This window comes from Macaca nemestrina, chromosome 4, assembly GCF_043159975.1.
Source record: "Macaca nemestrina isolate mMacNem1 chromosome 4, mMacNem.hap1, whole genome shotgun sequence".
NCBI classification, from domain to species: domain Eukaryota; kingdom Metazoa; phylum Chordata; class Mammalia; order Primates; family Cercopithecidae; genus Macaca; species Macaca nemestrina.
In genome coordinates this window covers 16,371,191-16,391,555 of record NC_092128.1, presented here as the reverse complement: position 1 = coordinate 16,391,555, position 20,365 = coordinate 16,371,191, and the positions used below count along the sequence as shown (strand labels likewise).

Here is a 20,365-nt window from a genome sequence, read left to right as displayed (position 1 = left end):
CTTTTGGAGGACGTTTTTGTTTATCTTTAGTGATTCAGATTAAATAATCTCTTTGTGCTTCAGCGTCCGTGCTTTCTCACTATATAAAACCAAATACTACTTCCTTTCATTCCTCTCATTCTGTTCCTCTTTCTTTAGATGGTAGTTTTATGGGAGAAAAAGTTAGACTATAACTGGAGCTATGTGATAAGAGTTATTCAGAATGAGGGTGGGATATTAATATTGGTAACTCAATGCAATAATCAGGGTTAGAACTAGTGTTGGGATGAGGGTTTAGGGAAACTGCTCATAAAACGTGCGGGATGGCACTTCTGGAATATTCTGGCAGCTCACTCTGCAGACACTTCCCAGCATTCCTTGGGCCATTGCAGAATAAACAATGATGAAACTTCACTTATTGGCCACAAGATGGCATGGTGGTCCGCTGAGATCGAAAGGGCTCTGGGGAATCTGGGAGAGCAGTCTAGGAGGGAAAGGGTTTAGAAAAATTAGGGCTTGGATCCAATATTATGCAGATGTTACAGCAGTTTTCAGTTATTGCTAGGCTAACTACAGCTGTGCAAGAGGCGGGAAGTCCCTCTAATCTTTAATGACAAATACAGTTGAAGAATTTTTGCCAGGCAGCCTTGGTATCAGGGGCAGGTGCAGAGGAGCAAATGTCTCAGAGGAACATTGGAAAGCTAGGGGCAGGTTGTGCCCTGAGCCCAGTGTATCTCTGCTGCACCTCATCTTCCCTGCCGGTCTCACCAGGCAACAACTTTAACGTGCTTGAGTGATCTGGGATTCTGCAAGTTTATAAGTCGTAACATTACCTTGGCTGAGAATCCGTTGGACACCAAGTATGTGTTCTCTGGAGAGCAAAAAATATTCAGAACAAGTTCTAAAACACCTAAGTAAACACACTACTGAAGGAAAATGTTAGTAGATGAATCAAACTGTGCCGTTGGACCTGAAGATAATTGACTAGTAGAATTATCGAAAATAGACTACAAATAAGTCTCTACTAAAGTATTTGTGGGCATAGAGCAGTGTTTGCGTCTTCTCTGGGTAGATTAAGGAAGGAATTCAGCTATTATCCTCATGACGTTGCCTTGGATGAAAAGGCATGAATTTCTCAATTGATTTTCTTGTAAAATATTACAGAATAATATTGAGAAAACATTTTATTTTTCTCCAGCCTGTATCTCTCTTTAGCACTTACAAGTAAAGCGGACACTTAGAGGTAAGGTTTCTTTAGTTGGGATCCATTAACTGCAGGACTGGGAGGTCCATAGCTGGGCTTCACAGGGAGTGCAAACCCCCCGTGGACAGAACCCGTGTGTCTGTGCTGTGCCCAACTCCCCTCTGTGAGGCTGCCAAAGGGGGAGGCCCAGGTCACCCAGGATCCCACTTGCAAAGAGGGGAGCAGGCTACTTGCTGGGCAAAAAGTCAGTTCATCAACTGGCCAATCTGTTGAAAGGCAAAAAGAAAGGAAAGGCTCAATTGTGAGACTGATGAATGCCCACTTTCCCAAGTTATGAAATGTATAGCAGCTCAGGGTTCTCAGAGTGATTTCAACAGCATATGAAGATATTTTTAGAAAGTTTTTGTTTGTCTACAGCTTTCCTTGATATTGATCCTCACTCATTTTTCAGCCCACTCGTCACTTGAGCTTATTTTGTTGCCAAATTTCAATGTTGCCTGTTTCAGTCACTGAGCACTTCTCACATTCTCCATATCTTACACAGATAGGTGTGTTCCTGTCTTTTCTTATTTTTGTGTGATTCATTTTTAAATTGGGCTGTGCAGAATACAAGCATACATTTGTATATGACTCCCATCTTTTATGCAATTTAGCTGTTTAATTTTTTAGTAATGCTTTTTATTAAGGTATAATTAATAGAGAGTAAAACAAATATTAATACAAGGACATCCTCATACATTTTGACAAATGCATATGCCAGTGCAACAGTAACTGAAATGATTATTAAAAAAAAAATTTCCATCATTCAAGAAAGTGTCCTCATGCTCTTTTCCAATCAATTTCTATCTTAGGGATAAAAACTTTTCTATTTTTATCACTATTGAGTAGCTTTGTCTATTCTTGAGCTTCATATAATGGAATCATATTTTTATTGAGTTGTTTTCTCCAAAATTACCATTTCTGAAGTGTATTCATATTGTTGTTTCAGTAGGTCATTCTTTCTTAAGACTAATATTCCATGGCATAAATACACCAGAGCTTGTTGATCCACGCTCCTGTTGATGGAGATCCACGTTACTCCTGTCTTCAACTATTAGGAATGAAGTTGTTGTGAACATATTGTGGGATTCTTTCCTGTGGGCATATGCATTCTTTTTTTCCTTTTTTTATATATATAGACTTAAGAGTGGAAATAATGACTCTTAGTGTAGATGTGTGTGCTATGCTCGTGTGTCTCCACGAAAGCTCATGTTGAAACTCGTCAGTGTAATGGTATTGGGATTATGACAGCTATGACTAGGTCAGGAGGGATCTGCCCTCAGAAAGAGATCAATGCCCTTATTGTGGGAGTGAATTAGTTGTCTTGGGAATGGTTTTCTGATAAAAAGGATGAATTCAGCCGTTTTCTCTGACTTCGGTGCTTGCTTCCCCTTCCTTCTGCCTTGGATAACAGCAGGAGGCCCTCATCAGTTATGGCCCTTTGATCTTGGACTTCCCAGTCTCCAGATCTATAAGCCAAATAAACCTCTTGTCTTGGTAAATTGCCCAGTCCATGCTGTTTCTCTATAGGAGTAGGAAAGAAATTGAAAGAAAATATGGTACCGAGAGTGATGCCGTTGATATAATTTCTGAAAATGTAGAAGTAGCTTTGGTTAATGGGAAGTGGCTAATGGATAGAGGTTGAAAGAACTGGGAGGAGCAGACTAGCAAAAGCCAAGATTCCTGAAAACAGCATAAAGGGTACTTCTGGTGAAGGCTCAGGGGTAAATGAGGAACAAGGTATTGGAAATTGAAGCAAATGCCATCCTTGTTATAAGTAGCAAGAACCTTGGCAAAGCTGTGTCCTGTTCTAGAACTTTATGGAATATAAAAATGATGAGCCATTTGCTAGTATATCTGCTGAAAGAAATATCTAAGCGGCAAAGCATTCAGGCTACTCTGTGACTACTTTTAGCCACCAGGAAATTTAACCCAGCAAGAAGGGAGCCATGGGAATAGATTTTGCAAACCAGCACAGATGGTGACCCTACCTCCCTCTGCTGTCCTGTCTCCCACATGCCAAACTCTATGCTGTGAACTGTTAAAGTCCTATAATTATTTCTGGGGAATCTGTACTCTTAAATAATTTACAGATAACCCAGGTCTGCTTCGGATATGATCAGACAGACTAAATCTTGGAGACTCTGCACCACTGGCCACTGACGAAAGGGGCTGGGAATGTTGTCTGGGACAGGAAAATATAATAAGAAACATTGGAGTGAATCGAGCATCAGAAAGATGTTGTGAGGACAGCCAGGAAGAGCTGGAACCTGAGGTTTAATCACAGGCTCCTCACCCTCTGCTGATGGGCAGGTGTGTGAGCTCCAGCATGGAGCACCACAGTACTAGTTCAGAGGACGGTGATAGGGCAATTGGGCAGCCTGTGAGCTGGGGCAGTGTAGGCAGAGGAGCAACTGTATCATCGCAGAAGCTTCTGCCTTCACCCATCCCTCCAGCTCTGCAGGACAGGTAGAGAGCACAGCGTCTGTGGAGCACTAGACCTAAAGCAGGCTGCATGGGGAGGACACAGGACAGTGACATCACAGGATACGCCTCCCATCAGGAAAATCAAGGCCCAGAACTCGCTCAGCTCTTCCCCAGGAGGACCAAGCTCTGCATCAGGTGCAGTGCTGCCTGCCCCACTGGGCCATGGGCCCCGGGCTCCTCTGCTGGGCGCTGCTTTATCTCCTGGGAGCAGGTGAGTCCTGTGCACTGGACAGCAGCCCCATTCTCAACTTTCCCACCCCTGTGTCCTCCACTTTACCTTGGGGAGGGCCTCCAGGCTGTCTCCTGGCTCATCCTACATCTCCTTTTCCCACAGGCCCAGTGGACGCTGGAGTCACCCAAAGTCCCACACACCTGATCAAAATGAGAGGACAGCAAGTGACTCTGAGATGCTCTCCTATCTCTGGGCACAGCAGTGTGTCCTGGTACCAACAGGCCCTGGGTCAGGGGCCCCAGCTTATCTTTGAGTATTATGAGAAGGAAGAGAGAGGAAGAGGCAACATCCCTGATCGATTCTCAGGTCACCAGTTCCCTAACTATAGCTCTGAGCTGAATGTGAGCGCCTTGTTGCTGGGGGACTCGGCCCTGTATCTCTGTGCCAGCAGCTTGGCACAGCCTGGCAGAGTCACTGACATTCTGTATGTAAACTTCCTGCCTTAGCTTTGACTTGAGAGCTGCAGGCCGCACCCAGCTTTCACTCCTTCAAGGGAAGCTTTTAGTTGTTTGGAAGGCATGTCTACTGTCCTACTGAGCACAGAGCTCTCCCAACCAACAGCGTCCAGGTTTCCTGTGCCCTCAGTGTGCCCGCTTCTCTGCTGCATCCTCTTGCAGCTTGTCACTTCCTGGGTAACTTCAGAACAAGAGTGACTGCGGAGTCCCAGATGTGTGCTTGATTCTTTGTATTTGTTATATAGCTTAATGCCTTTCAACAGTCTTGCACATCAAACATTCTTATTCTTCCTTTACAGATGGGAGGCTCAGGGACATTGAGTCATTTTCCCCAGTGTCTCCTGGCTTGTAAGGACCAGAAGTAGGAAACAAACTAGTCCATACATTTTTCACCCACCCCTCTGCTCCGTCATCACCTTCTGCATCCTGGTCAGTAAGTCAGAGCCCTCACACTGTCCTCTAGTGACCAGCAGGGCGGCAGTAGAGTCTCAGATGTCTTCAGGGGTCACTACTAAGGCCTCTTCAGTAGCAACTTTGAGGAATGTTAAATTTCACACTTTTTAACAATCATTTATATGCATTCCCTTTGTCTTTCCCCAGTCTGCAGCTTATATTTTCATTTTTATGGAGTTTTTTGATGCACAAGAGTTTAACGCAACAAAAACTAGAAACAATTTTGTTTTTGTATAGACAAAAACCGCTTTCTCATATAAACATCTAAGGATATTTTTCTCAATTTATTCTACTAAAATTTAAGTTTGGATTTTCACCACTAAGAATAAATATACCTAAAATATATCTCATGTGAGAAACAAGATAGAGACCTAGAAATGGGAGGGAAGCACATATGTTCTGTGAAGAAACAATAGCCTGTCCTTAAATTGGACACCCTGAGCTGACGGTGGAGAGGCAGGTGGAGGGCAAATGAGCATGAACCCTGTCAGTCTATTGTCTTGTAGAAGAAAGACAGCCAGGAGCAGGGACCACATGGGTGAAGGTTTATGGCTGTACTGTAGGTTGAAGGTTGCAGCAGGTAGAGGGAGGAATAGCAGGCAGAGGACAGAGTCACTGGCTGGCCGGGGCAGCGGCATCATCAATTGACTCTCCTGACATCCACGAATTATGTCCACAGCGCACAAGCTGAAAAGCCTCTCCACAATTTCCTCATTTTTCCCCTGACCCTGCCATGGCCACCAGACTCCTCAGTGGTGTGGCCTTTTGCCTCTTGGGGGCAGGTGAGTCCTTTAAAGACTTTTCCTTGGCCCACCACACCCTAGCCTAAGCCTTTACTTCAGGTCTACATTATTGGGGTCCCTCCTTGGACATTCAACTTCCTTCTATCATAAACTTCACAGAAGCTGGGACAACCAGTTCCCAAGGTACCAGAGAACAAATACAGGACATGAAGTGGTATGGAGATGCCTGAGACTGCCATCCATGACTACATGTGTGGGAGTTAATAGGAGCCGGAGCTGGTGCACAGCTGATCCGTCCCAGCCCGCACTACAGAGAAATCCCTGAGGGTCTGTAACTTTCTCTCAAAGCCAAATACGTGGCCTTGGTGTCAGAAGGCTCTCCCAGACCATTGTGCCCTCTCGCACCAGCCTTCACCCCACAGCCACCTTCCTCTGCACACACAGCTCAGTGGAAGATATAGGTGGCCTTGTCTTCATGAGACCATGATCTCATGAAGACGTTGTCCCATAGGAGTTTCCCCAATACCTACAAGGCTAGGGCCTTCAGATTTCGGAGCAGTCCTGTGTATAGGAAGCTGCTCAGTGCTGAACTTCTCTCCCAAGCCAGTCTCAGCTGGACTACGGAACGCACATCACTGTGATGTGAGAGGAGGCAGTCTCTCTTCCAGGCCCCTCCTACGGCTCTGGCCTCAGAGGTCCTCTTCCTTAGTTGCTCTCAGAAAGGAAAGTTCCTTTGAAATTGTATATTTGCAGACAGCATTGACAATACAGGTCTATGTTCTTTCCCTGTCGGCCTTCACAACTCCGTCTTCCCCACACCATGCTCATGTCAGTCCTCAGCCTCCTCCACGTGATGTCTGCTCCCAGCTGTCCTCTCCCTTCCTCTGCACCCTCACCTCCATGTCAACCACAGCTGCCTCAGTTCAGGCCATTCCTCATGCGTCATGCTCCTCCCACCAAAGGCCTTTCCACTCCATGCTGTATTCTCTGTGTCAATACAAGTCTCTTCTTTTTTGTTCTTTCTCCAAATCTCAGTTTATCTACCACCGTCTCTAGGGAAACACTCTTTCAACAGTTTTCCTAGGCTGCACCTCCTTATTGTAAATGCTCACAGCTTATAATATGCATTAATATTCTTAGATTTAGCACCATAGTCATTTTCCCTGACTTTGTGTGGCAATTTAATTGACACTTCTCTTGCATTCTAGACTGTAAAATGCATCATTTTACAAATTGTGGATGTTTTGTTCCCCATTTTATTATCAGTACCAACAACGGTTCCAGGTGCCACTCACCAATCTTGAAAGAATAAAGAACAGATATTGAAAGGCCCTCTGAGTTCCCACATAGATGTCTGGAAACATTAAATGGGAACCTCTATCCCTTCATCTCCTAGGATCAAATGAGTCCTGGAAACATGAGAAATCCCTGTCATGGATGAGTCACTGGATCCCAAGCCTTTCTACATGACTGAATTTCCTATCTGCCCATCGCCCTCCTCCCTAGTCTCCTTCTTCAATCTCCTTCCCTCACAGGTGTCCTGGAATTGGGAGTCTCACAGACACAGGGCACCTAATCACTCTGAGAGAGTGATTAGAAACATAATGTCAAACACTGGCATTAAAAGGTGATGGAGAAGAAAACAAATGGCTTCCCCGTTCTCTTAGGGAGAGTTTTCTTAAGGCACAAATATCTCTTTGGGTGACTTTGAGGCCACGGTGCCTGATACACTGAGCCATATTATGGGTGTCCATTTCCATGAATTGGTGGGCAATGCCAGAGACACAGAGCTCATGGTCACCAGCTTCCTCCAGCCCACACCTGGTTTTGGTGCAGGGCGCTGAGCAGAGACCTTTGCTTGTTCCTCTCCTTTGCCAGTCAGAAAAGGCTGGTTGTGAGACAGAGGCTCCATTTACAGAGCAGGGCTATGTGTTAGTCCCTGAAGAATTGTGAGAGCCATTCTGGGTGGAAATAATCCAATATACAATCACTAAGGATGGCTCACAGATAGACCGAAGCCCCAGTTTTGCCAGAATGATTTACATTAATGCTTTAAAGACGAATGCAGTTTTAACTCTTTAGGCAATAAAGACCAAAAATAGACTAGCTATTTTTAATAATTGAATCTTAAACAGACCAAAGTCAGAAAATCTTCCCTAAGGAAAGCATTTTCTTCCACCCACTCACTAAAGCTGTATTTGAGAAAGCTGTGTGCTGTTGATAAATGCTGGAATATCACTACAATCGATATCGTAATAATACTGCTACTTGGATCAGAAACAAAGAGCATTTCTAAAGCTTGAACAATGTGTAACTGGAAACAAGCTCTCACTGAGTTTGGAAATGCAGGCACTAGAGGGTGCTCATTTCTCTTTCTTTTCCAATCAGGGGGCTATTCGAACCTATTCTAGAACAAGGAGTGAGATCCCCCATTTCCCCGTGGTGATCAGGCTTTCAGAGGTAGAAACCTTATTAGTTCATAATCAGCACAAACTGACTTCACCATCAAATGTATCGACCTCGATGCTCACCCTCCTCAGCAATCAGAGACTGGTTGTGTTCACCAGGAGCTCGTGTGTTTTTACGGAGCACACTTTATCCTCAGTTTACTACAAAAAATAAATGGGCCTTTATAGGGAGTTCCATAGACAGAAGCTTTCTGTACTTTGTCCATTTAGACACTACAAATTCTGACACCTGATGAAAAGTGTAAACTTAAAGCTTGCATGTGGTTAAGCTTTTTAATAACCAAATTAAATAATATATATGTAACGAAAATGTCAATAATGCTTTCGAACCCAATCCCACCTTCTGTTGGTAATGAATATTAACACTCTGGTGTGCTTCCTTTCACCCCTCTTTTCTGTGTTCATGCATAACTTTCTACTCAAGTACACCTACAGAAAATGGGTTCACCTGTACAATTTACCTGCCACATGCACATTGTTTTCTGTTAATATTCCTTGGTCTTTATTGTTCCAGATTGGTTGATATAGATCTAACTTGCTCTATTAGCTGCTTCACTTTGCATAATGAGGGTAGACAGGTACACTCGCGCTCCGTTGCCTGATTCCTAAATTCTGCCACATCTTTTCTAAAGTGACCGAATGGTATCTTTACGCTTCCAGGTTCTCCTCACCCCAGCACTCAGCTGATGATACCAGCTTTTCCATCACTCATAGTCCTAGCAGGGCCAGTGTGAGAGCTCCATTGTTTTCTCCTGCATGAGGAGACAGGAAGGGATAAAAGGATAGACTTTTATCAAACCTACAAGATGCTACACAGTATCTCAGTTCATGTGTGTAAAGCATTGAGAGGAATGTTAGTCTTGTTTTATAGATGATTCTAGATGAGGCTAGAGTCCAGGAAAGTTAACAAATAGCCTTGCCCATGGTCTCAGAGCTAATAAATGGTGGAGCCAGATGGAGGGCAGTTGTCTTGCTTCCATGTGGAATTGATAGATGTGTCACTGGAGTTTGAGGGAGGGGAAGTCTAGAACCATCTGGGGTTGTCTTTAGATCAGACACCAGGGTTAAGAGACTGTGTACCCTACAGCACTGCAGGTACATGCATCATGGTGTTGGCAGTGGGGAGGTACTAGAATGGGTAAGCGATTAGTGGCCTGGAACCAGAAGATCTGAGCTTTGATAAAACTATTCCCATCACAAGATGTAGCAGAGACTCTGATGTAGATAAACTAGGCCAGGGAGCTCTGTGAGGAGCTGTTGTTAAAATGAGGGAGGGAGGAGAACCAACTAAGTGGTCACTTCCTATATGTGAAATGTAGAGGAAAACAATATTAACTAGAATCCCATCTGATTTTAGCCAGTTTTGCTTTGTAAGTAGTTGGAAGGTGGGATAATTTATTTTCAAGGTTAAGTAAACATCAGTACATCACCTTTAGCTTATGAAGACTGTTGGCGAAGCAAAAAATGGCACAGCCTATAGAGTCAGAGTTTGTTTAATAAATATCTCAGAGTTCAAAGAGAGACTCTTATGGGGCAGAAATTGGTAAATGTTCCTGCATTCTAAAATTAGGAGGATCTTACTTTCTTTGAATCAGCAGAGAAGGAAGCACAGGCAGTGGGGAGGGTCAGTTGGGAACACTGCAGAGTGGCCGCAGGATGTCCAAGACAAAAGACATGTAATATCACATTCTAAGCTGTGAAACTGTGATGCAACCCTGCTCCTTCTCCTAATGGATTTTTTAGGTCTCAGCACAGATGCACACCTGAGGGAGTAATTTCTTTGGAAATTAAGGACAAATTGCTGTGTTAGTAACAAGTTCACCTTACAAAACACACCTGGAAATGGAAATAAGATTATTTCTAAGGCCTTTTCTACTCTAAGAGTCTCTGACTTGGTGGTAAGCTAAGAGGTGAGGATAGGGGGTTGTTGATCCACATGTGATGAGTACCATGAGGTTCTACCATGAAGCATATAGTTCTGAGAGTGAATCAGAGCCCTAGGAAGAATAATGCCCTTGATGTTGTTTTGCCCTGTGCCATCCCACCACCCCACCCATAATTGAGCAACCATGGAAATGAGGGGAGCCAGAAGGAATCAATTCCTGCAGCTTGGTTCAGTAGACAGAGGGACCTGGGGGAAGGGTGTTGGCTGGGTCTAGGAGAAGATGATGAGCCCAGAAAATAGACAAGGAGAACCCCCAGGGAAAACTTGTGAAACCCTGAAGGAATCACGAGATAGGTTATTAGAGACTTTTTTATTACTAAACTTTATTTATTGCTAAATTAATGGCAGGAACCCTGCACAAAGGGATATTCCCTATGGAAGATGGCATCTCACATAAAAACAGAGCATTCTTCCTTACCTTAAAGTCGGCCCTCTCTCCCCAAGTCCCTCATGCATCGGGCCACCTTTGTACCCACAGATCATGGGCAGCACTGGGTGGTCATCATCATCCACACAGAGAGGGCAGTCAGCAGCGTGAGGTGGGTCTGCTGCTGTGGTCTCACCCCAGACATGGAAAGCAAGAGCCCTGGGTAGAGCTGAAGGTGCTCACCTGGGTTTGTCAGGAGTCCCATCTGTCAGTGAATTGAGAAGAAACAGAGCAAAACTTGTCCAATGTTGATGAGCCTGCCCCTAGGATTTGGAAACTTGATAACAGAGAAAACCGATATAGACAAAGGATTTTAAACAGGATTATGGTCAATTAAGCAAATTAGAAAAGGATACTTGAAGGAATATTTGGGACACAGGAATCAAAAACACCAGGAAGACATGAGGAGTTTCCCTAAGACTCTAGACTACAGCACTACATAGGTAACTAACACCAGGCTATGTATTATATTATTGAAGAATTTGACATTGAATTACAAACTGTTCACAAAAAGTCACGAAAATCTTGTAGACTTGATTCAATTCAGACAAATGTGTCCTTCTCATTCTCAGCTGTTCACTGGTGCATTTGTCTTGAATTTGACCATCTGGGGAATGGGCGTGGTCTCTCCTGACAAGAAGGCTCTGGGGCCCAGGCAGGGAGAATGAGATCTCAGAATGATTCCCTTGAGAGTCCTGTTGCCCTTTCATCAATGCACAGAACCAGAAGACCCCTCCGTCCTGTAGCACCTGCCATGAGCATCGAGCTCCTGTGTTGTGCGGCCTTTTCTCTCCTGTGGACAGGTGGGTCCTGGGCAGGGACCCTTGTGTGGATTTCATGGCCCAGCCCCTTTCCACTGGGGCTGCAGCATCAGCTTTGTTCTTCTCTGCAGGTCCAGTGAATGCTGGTGTCACTCAGACACCAAAATTCCAGGTCCTGAAGACAGGACAGAGCATGATAGTGCAGTGTGCCCAGGATATGAAACATGACTACATGTTCTGGTATCGACAAGACCCAGGCATGGGGCTGAGACTGATTTATTACTCAGTTACTGCTGGTATCACTACCAAAGGAGAAGTCCCCAATGGCTACAATGTCTCCAGAATAAACACAGAGGATTTCCTGCTCAGGCTGGAGTCGGCTGATCCCTCCCAGACATCTGTGTACTTCTGTGCCAGCAGTTACTCCACAGTGCTACAAGGCTGTCTCCTCTCCGCACATGAAAGCAGGGAGGCTCTGCCCTCCTCCCCCACCCAAGACTCAGGGATGCCCTGGGCAGAGTTTTCTGGAACAGGAACCTTGGAACCCCAAGTGGCCCCAACTGGTCCAGACAGTATGAGCCTCGCTCTGTGCCAGGCGCCTCTGCAGGCAGTCTCAGCCAGGCCTGGGCTGATCCCAGGTCCTCAGATGTCTCCTTTGTTGCTCTCTCTGGTCTATCCTCTGAGCTCTCCTTTAGGGGTTGGGCTAGCTCTCCCCCAGCTCCTACTTTTCAACTCATCATCCTGAGTCTGAGGCCCCCAAACAGGATTTGTATTTCACATCCATCTAGACTCCTGTCTCTCCCTGGTGACCGTGTTGCTTCCTCTCTCTAGGTTTCCCCCACTCCCCACCATCCTGTGGCCCACCTTTCCCATCTCAGCAGTCATTCTCCACCCCCTACCTCCCCGCCCCTCTCTACTGCAGCCATGGGGGGAACCCCTCTTCTGTGACTCCTTCCTTCCCATCACAAAGACTTCAAAGGCCATTTCCTCTGCCCTGGGCTGGAGCCTTCCTTTATCTAGTGGCCAGCTCCTACCTGTGCTTCAGATCTCAGCATGATCAGCCCTCCTGTGGGAAGCAATCCCATGCCTCCCAGCTCGGATCAACTTTCCTCTCATAAGCTCTCAAAGAATCAAGTCTGTTAGTAACCTTTAGCACACTTGGGCTTTCTCAGATACTTGTCTGATTATTTTTGTGCTCCCCCCAATTTTTTTATTTTTAGACAAAGTCTCACTCTGTCGTCAAGGCTGGAGTGCAGTGGCATGATCTCTGCTCACTGCAAACTCTGATACTCTGATTCAATTGATTCTCCTGCCTCAGCCTCCCGAGTAGCTGGGATTACAGGCATGTGTCACCACGCCCAGCTAATTCTTGTTTGTATTTTTAGTAGAGATGGTGTTTCACCATGTTGGCCAGGATGGTTTCGATCTCATGACTTCATGATCCCCGGTCTCTCAAAGTGCTGGGATTATAGGCGTGAGCCACCACGACCGGTCTCTGTGCTTAATTTTTTAGCCCATGAGAGCTAAGGCTGTGCCTGCTGCATTTACCAATATCGGTGCCTGACATGTGTGGAGACCCATTTCACAGAGAATGGATGAGTGAATGACAGGCTGAGTGGGTGATGAGTGGATGGACGAACCAATAGTAGGAACATACTACATCTACTGTAACCTGGCATAGATCTAGCATTAAGTAAAGAAAGCCCACCCCTTTGATTGCTGGGCTCAGGTCAGTCTTGGAAATTGATGGGGAATCACTATCCTGGTGTCCACACCTGGCTCAAGGTTTCCTCTTGTGGCTGCAGCACCAGACCTCCTCCAGGTCTCTGTGCTCTCCTTCAGGGTCTTCTCCCACAACAAATCAAGACAGATCAGAGATCTACCTCTAGAATTCCATTCTTAAAGGTTGTTCCTTGAAACCACTTCTGGTAAGAAAATCTCCGTTAGGTTTGCATCAATAAAACAGGGCCACTACAAGTTTGAGAGTGTAAGAGATTTATGATCAGAATTAGACTTTACACATATGTGGGAGGAGTTGAGGAAGACAAGGTCTTGAGGAGAGAAGTCAGAAGGTGAAGGAGCCAGTCAGTAGCCATGGCTTCTGGAGGTCTGGGCAGGACAGGCTGGAATGGCAGGGACATGAGAGGATCAGAGCATGCCAGGCCATGCAGTGGGACTTTAAGCTGGGAGAACAGGAAAAGTCCAAGGAAACCTGCTTCTGGGGAAGCTGTTCCCTCTATGTGGGGGCCACCCCTGCAGGTGCACTGCCAAACACTGGAGGCAGCCTGGCTGCTGTTGGTCAGCATTTGAGAAGATGAACTGGACACAGGGTTCAGAAGAAACAGGACTTCCAAGGTCTGTTGGATGCCTCTGTATCTGCTGGTCACTGACTCTCACTGTCTGACCACAATGACCTGCCAATTGTTATAGTGACGGTTTTATATCCATCTTCTGAATTTTACCAAATTTATCTTTGACCATCTCAAACCCAGAGTGATAAGAGAAATGGCATTGTGGAAAAATCAGACTCTTACCTTTGCAAAGTTGACTTAATACAACCCAGCACAGGAGGGATTCTCCCAGATTAGGCACCAGATCAACAACTGTCTCAACCTGCCATGGTACGTGGACTCCACTCCGGGGGACACCTGTGCCGCCCAGGTGACTGTGGACACAATTTGTATGTAGATGTTCTAGACACTGGCTACTAACTGTTCTTTTAATCCTGTGCCTGGAATCTCACTCCACCCAGAGGCAGTGCTCTGCCTCCTGCTTCTGTCTCCTTCCTGAGCTTCCGTCCTGCTGGAGTTGCGGGGACATCAGACTCCTGCTCAGAGTGCAGCGACCTGTGGAGAGGGAGGGAAGCTCACCTCTTGCTGCCTTCCTGGACCCGGTTCTTTTATAAGCAAAGCAAGTGCTCTGGTCTCTCTTTGAGCTCTGCAGTATGAGAAATGTGCTTCATGAATTTGTAGCTGATCAGCTCAATGATCTGATGGCAAACCCAAAGTGAAATCCTCAGATCTGCAGAAATTGCCCTGCATTTCTGTGAAGATGGCAAGAATACTGTGTGGTAGAGGTGCCTTATCTGCATGTAGAGACCTGGCGCCCAAACAGGACAGAGCAGAGAGGGCCAAAGAGCCCAAAACATGTCTCAGATGGTTGAAAGACAACTTCCCAGGACAATCCTGCTGACAACAATTGGTCCCTCGTATTACACGCCTGACCACCCTTCCCCCAGATCAGCTGAGTACCCAGGATATCACACACCCCAGCATCTTCCAACAAGCAAAAATACTTTGCATACCAGCCTCCTTCCAGCACCACATTGACTAACCCCAGAAACAGACTTTCCAGAAAAAAGCTCTGTCTTCTCTTGGCCCAGTCTAGCCTGGTAGGTTTAATTCATGATTTGTGTGACCTTTTAACTTACTCAAAGGAGAACATATGATTTCAGAGTAAAGAATGTTAATTTCATTTGTATAAATTGGACCTAAACAGTAAACTGAGTAGTTTTCTTCCATCAGTGTCTTAAATTGGACAATGGTAAAACAAATCTTAGATGCTAGAACTTTTTAGGTCCTGGTGTTTTTCATATGGAAGTTTCCAGTTACCTAGTCCAGGGCATGGAATAGATGAGCATTAGTAAGTCACTCTATGCTTGAGATGATTTTCTATGGGTATTTTTTCTGAGTTACAGTTAACAAAGGTGGGAAGTGATCCCAGAAGAAAGGCATGAGGGCAGTTCATGAGGGAACCCATGTGATGTGACAGTCCCATTGGGCACCAGTAACTGGGGGAATGGAGGAGTCTGGGGCATGAATGGGGATGGCAGAGGGGATCCTGTTTTGCAGGAAAGACAATGAGCTCACCTCTTTGTGCCCTATGTTAGGGGCAGTGTTGGTGCATCCTACAGGGCATGTCCAGCAGACAGAGGGGCGGCTGTAGGATGAGAAGATGAACTCAGAGATGCAGTGTGAGGCCTCCGGGTACAGACAGCTCTGGAGCCCAAAACGATGAGCCATACATTGATATTGTTAAAACGGAGGTTATAAATATTTAAAGTGTCACCCAAGTGTGTTCTAGTATAAATGCTGTGACCCTGAGTTCCTGGGGATTGAGAGAGGAAGTGATGTCACTGTGGGAACTGCCCTGTGGGGACAAGGACGTCCGTCATCCTCTGCTCCTGCTCACAGTGACACTGATCTGGTAACGCCCCCGTCCTGGCCTGACCCTGCCATGGGCACCAGGCTCCTCTGCTGGGTGGTCCTGGGTTTCCTAGGGACAGGTGAGTCCTCAGAACACAAAGTAGTTTCATTTTTTTTTCTGTATGTAGGTGTGTGTGTGTGCGTGTGTGCGTGTGTGTGTGCATGTGTGCGTGTGTGTGTCTGTGTGTGTGATGATTACAAATGTTTTCCTTATTCTGTTGCCAAATTCTATTTCCACAGATCACACAGGTGCTGGAGTCTCCCAGTCTCCCAGGTACAAAGTAATAAAGAAGGGACAGGATGTAGCTCTGAGGTGTGATCCAATTTCGGGTCATGCAGCCCTCTATTGGTACCAACAGGCCCTGGGGCAGGGCCCAGAGTTTCTGACTTACTTCAATTATAAAGCTCAACTAGACAAATCAGGGCTGCCCAATGATCGGTTCTCTGCAGAGAGGCCTGAGGGATCTGTCTCCACTCTGACGATCCAGCGAACAGAGCAGCAGGACTCGACCGTGTATCTCTGTGCCAGCAGCTTAGCCACAGCGTGGCACAGTCACCTCCTTCCTGTTCACAAACCTCATCCTTCGCTCTCCTGCAGTTCCCAGAGACCCTTGACAGAGGCCTCTCTTTGCTCCTCACTTTTCATGGGAAAGAGGTGGATTTGGACTTCGGCTGTCCTTTGGGTAGAAAGAGACCACAGATTCATTTCTGAAACACAGTGACTGCAAATGTAGGTGGTGAAAACAATCAGGGCCCACTGCACTCTAGGAGTCCTCGGAACCAGCTCACTTCTTCAAGCAAGGAGTGGGTGTCTTAGCCTCGGCCTTCAGGGCAGACATGCATCTTCCATAGGTCTTGGAGGCTGCTGTGTTGCCCACATCCATGAGGTTGTCAAGGGCAGGAAACATGCCTCTTCTGCATATGTTGGGGCATCTGGAAGGTCTGAGGCTGCATCCCCAGGAACATCTTTCTTCGGAAGCTCTTCTATCCCTGTCACCTTGGAAGTTTCTGCAACAAAATATCAAACCTCTCTTCCTATTTGAAGTAAAGGTCTTTGCAACTTTTGTGGTCCTTATGTGATAAATACAATCATGATAACAATAAGACTTCATTTCTTCTGCCTACTTTAAGCCACATGTACCCTTTATTTTGTTTCCATTTGCCATTGCTGCTGTTCTGATACACACAGGCATGCATTCGCCACTGCTGTGAGTTCACCTTGATTCCCTCAGGAAATCTGATTTTTAGACTCTGAGTGTTTTCGTTGTTGTCCAACTCATTTGATTTGAAATAATTTTCCTGAGGACTTTAACTCAAGTGTTTTATTTTTAATATTGAAACTATTCCTTTTTATTTTATTTTGCATAATATACAGTGTTATATAGTACTTGCTATAAATAGAAGTACAATGATTATATTGCAATAGAATCTTCCACTTGTCTGTGGGTGATGCTGCAGTTTGTATCTATGAAATCAAACGCACTGGTCAGAGCTGATGTGATTATGGATTATGGGTTTCTGAGAGTCCTCGGCAACAGCCCACTTCACCAAGTCTGGGACTCAGTGTCCCAGACACAGCCATGACAGAGGTGCCCTGAATTTTTCATAGCTAAGAGGGGCATCAGCCGGGCACGGTGGCCTACGCCTGTAATCCCAGCACTTTGGGAGGCCTAAGTGGGCAGATCACGAGGTCAGGAGATTGAGACCAACTTGGCTAACACGGTGAAACCCATCTCTACTAAAAATACAAAAATTAGCCGGGCATGGTGGCGGGCACCTGTAGTCTCAGCTACTCGAGAGACTGAGGAAGGAGAATGGCATGAACCCGGGAGGCGGAGCTTGCAGTGAGCTGAGATCGCGCCACTGCACTCCAGCATGGGTGACAGAGCGAGACTCCGTCTCAAAAAAAAAAAAAAAAAAAAAAAAAATGGAGGGACATCATAGTCCTTCCAAACTCACTGATCAGAAATTGTGGTGGTACAGACACCAAATTTCTTTCCTCAGAGAATGATGGTTACTGGCGGGGAGTTGCTCTGGACCCACTTTTTCTTGTGTCCTCATCAAATCGCTCCTTGCTCGGGTGCACTGTGTCTCCTGGGACTAAGTAAGGCAAGGGCACAGATGGGAAATTCTTGTCTTCCTAGACCTCCTCTCTAACTGTTCTCACTTTCCTCCATGTGACTTCTGAGACACCTGGTCCTAACAGTGGACAAGCTCTGACACTAAGGCTGAAGAGAAACAGTCCACAGTTGTAAACGGTGCTGCAAGAACATGTAAGAAAAGTGAGCAGGGCTTCCAATTTATACTGAGAATGAACATGCAAAAGGAGCAAAGGGCAGACGTTACTAACGAACAAATAGGAAGGAATAGGGGTTTCTGTTCTAACGAAATCATCTGTTAAGTTAAGCAGGAGAAACATTTCATTGCAATTACTTCAAGTCAAAGGCTAGTGGCTCCCCAACCAACCAGCATAGCTCTTTGCTCTGTGGTCTCAGCAGCTTCAGAGGACTCAGAAATCCCTTTTCTGCACAAATGTCCCTTTGTCCATTCCAAGACCCAGGATCTCACACTCTGATCCTATCATGAAAATAATCGGGTGTGCTATAGTTGCTGTGGCCTCATTTTTAGTGTGTTGAGTAGGAAGCATTGAAGAACTTTGAAAGCTTTGCTCTTGAGTCTAGGGATGTGCTGGAGGCAACTTGTGTGACTCAGAAGAACCAAATAGGCATACTCTTCCCAGCTCCCCATTCAGTGTAGCCGTGTTGGCCGCTTGAAATCTGCCATGGTGGGGATGCTGGTACAACAGAAATTAGCAAATGCTACCAGCCATGCCCCCACCTTCACAGACAACCAGTTTAGCAGCACATCACTGGAGTATTTTCTGATGTCCCTGTTATGCCATGTCTTGTGGGGACAAAAGGGCTCAGAATTTATCTCCCCTCTACTCTTGTTCTTAGAAGCCATCATCTACAGGGGCCTCGATTATTCCTATTTCTATTCAACTCCCAAATTCTCTTGCTCTGTAGCTCTGTTTTTGCTACAAGCATGCGAATCTAGAACATGACAACCATTTTGAATGTCCCTAAAGGTATCCCTGAACCAGTTCATTATTTACAAATTATCTTTCCTCACATAGAATATTCAGATGCTGGAGTCATTGGGAACACAGATGGCCAAGCAGCAACTCTAGGTTGTGAACCACGTATAGCCCCACTATTCTTCTGTGTCACCAACAGACCCTGAAACAAGGACTTTTTTGCTTTGGAAACTAAGCAGCTCCACCCCAGTCAGGAATGACTCTGCTTTTACTTTAGGCTGAGAGGTCAGCCTAAAGTATTCTCCTTTCATCCCACATATTATCCTCTCCAAGACTGAGTATGGCCACTCTCCATCTGAGTCCCTGGAAGTTGTCCAGAGCTCCCTGAGAATCCCTGCTCTGGGGGCAGAGTCACCAAGGTTCATCCTTGCCAGCTCCCCACAGACTCCAGCAGGGCTTTCCTGCCAGGTGCAGGGCACAGGGATGGCTCTGCCTGTCTCTTAGTTAGAAGGAGGCTGTACAATAATGTTTGTATAAGAGGGACTGGAATTCTGGGTCTCTTTTAAAGTATTTGACAAAATTTTCTTTGTTTTCTGTTTTTTTTTTTGTTGTTGTTGTTGTTGTTTTTGTTTTTTTTTTTTTTGCCATCTCACCAATGAGGAGTGCAATCCCTTGGTAGTTATATTGTTTTTGGCACTTGGGAAGGTTTTTGTGGTTAAGTCACATTAAGAAATTGTGCCTTTTTTTCCTGTTTAGCTATAATCCAAGGCAGTGAAAGAAACAGCAATAATTTTGAGAGTAGTCACTTGTGCATCCTATGATAAAGGTGTTAGATTTCATTGCCCACATCTAACTTTCAGTCTTGTGGAAATGAAAAGGCTCAGTTAGGAGGCATGTGAGCATGCAATGAGAGAGGTTGATGCCAATTGAGAAGTCTGTGCCAATCCCTAATACTGTGGGATTGAAGGGGAGGGAGAGATGACCTCTCCTTCAGACCGTGCTGAACAAGGAGGGAGAGGGAGTTCACCCATGGGAAGCTGAGGAGGAGCAAATCCCAGGGGCATCTAACTCAGGGTGCAGGAACAAATCCTTGGAGAGGAAAATGGCCCAGTTCAGCTGTCACAGGAGACAGGAGAAAGCAAAGTCATGTAATCCACAGTCCCCAGGCTGATTTGCTTCCTTATGACACTATTTTGCACCAGCGTGTTCTCATCTCCCACTGTTCCTCTGCCTTGGCCAGAATCATCTCTTCCCTGTTTGCTGCTCAGATCAGTGGATGCGCATTGTACAAGCTGATCATTTCCTGAAACAACCCCTTTGCTAGTCTTAGCTATATCCATCCTTATTTTCTGCATTAGGTACTGCTCCCGCCACCATTGCTTGTTGCCTTGTAAGAGGTCTCATTTTATATATTTCAATTTTACTTTTTATTAATAGACATTTGACTTCACCTTTTGCTGACCTATACTGTTGGGGTAACATTGTCATTTTTGGAGGACGTTTTTGTTTAGTGATTCAGATTAAATAATCTCTTTGTGTTTCAGTGTACATGTTTTCTTACTATTTAAAACCAAATATTACTTCCTTTCGTTCCTCTCATTTTTTTCCTCTTTCTTTAGATGGTAGTTTTAAGGGAGAAAAAGTTAGACTATAACTGGAGCTATGTGATAAGAGTTATTCAGAATGAGGGTGGGATATTAAGATTGGTAACTGAAAGCAACAGTCAGGGTTAGAACTAATGTTGGAATTAGGGTTTAGGGAAGCTGCTCATAAAACGTGCGGAATGGCGCTTCTGGAATACTTTTCCAGCTCACTCTGCAGACACTTCCCAGCATTCCTTGGGCCACTGCAGAATAAACAATGATGAAACTTCACTTATTGGCCACAAGACGGCACTGTGGTCCACTGGGATCTGAAGGGCTCTGGGGAT

At 45.5% G+C, this 20,365-nt stretch overlaps 1 long non-coding RNA gene and 1 gene segment (V, D, J or C); both read left to right on the top strand.

The window, feature by feature from the left end:
- The window catches only part of LOC139362613 (T cell receptor beta variable 13-like), a 222,411-nt gene that overhangs the window by 171,885 nt on the left and 30,161 nt on the right, over positions 1 to 20,365 (top strand).
- LOC105471220 (uncharacterized) lies at positions 15,449 to 15,927 on the top strand. Its single transcript, XR_011621895.1, has 3 exons — positions 15,449 to 15,478; positions 15,639 to 15,672; positions 15,849 to 15,927. It is a non-coding gene; the product is annotated as an uncharacterized lncRNA (long non-coding RNA).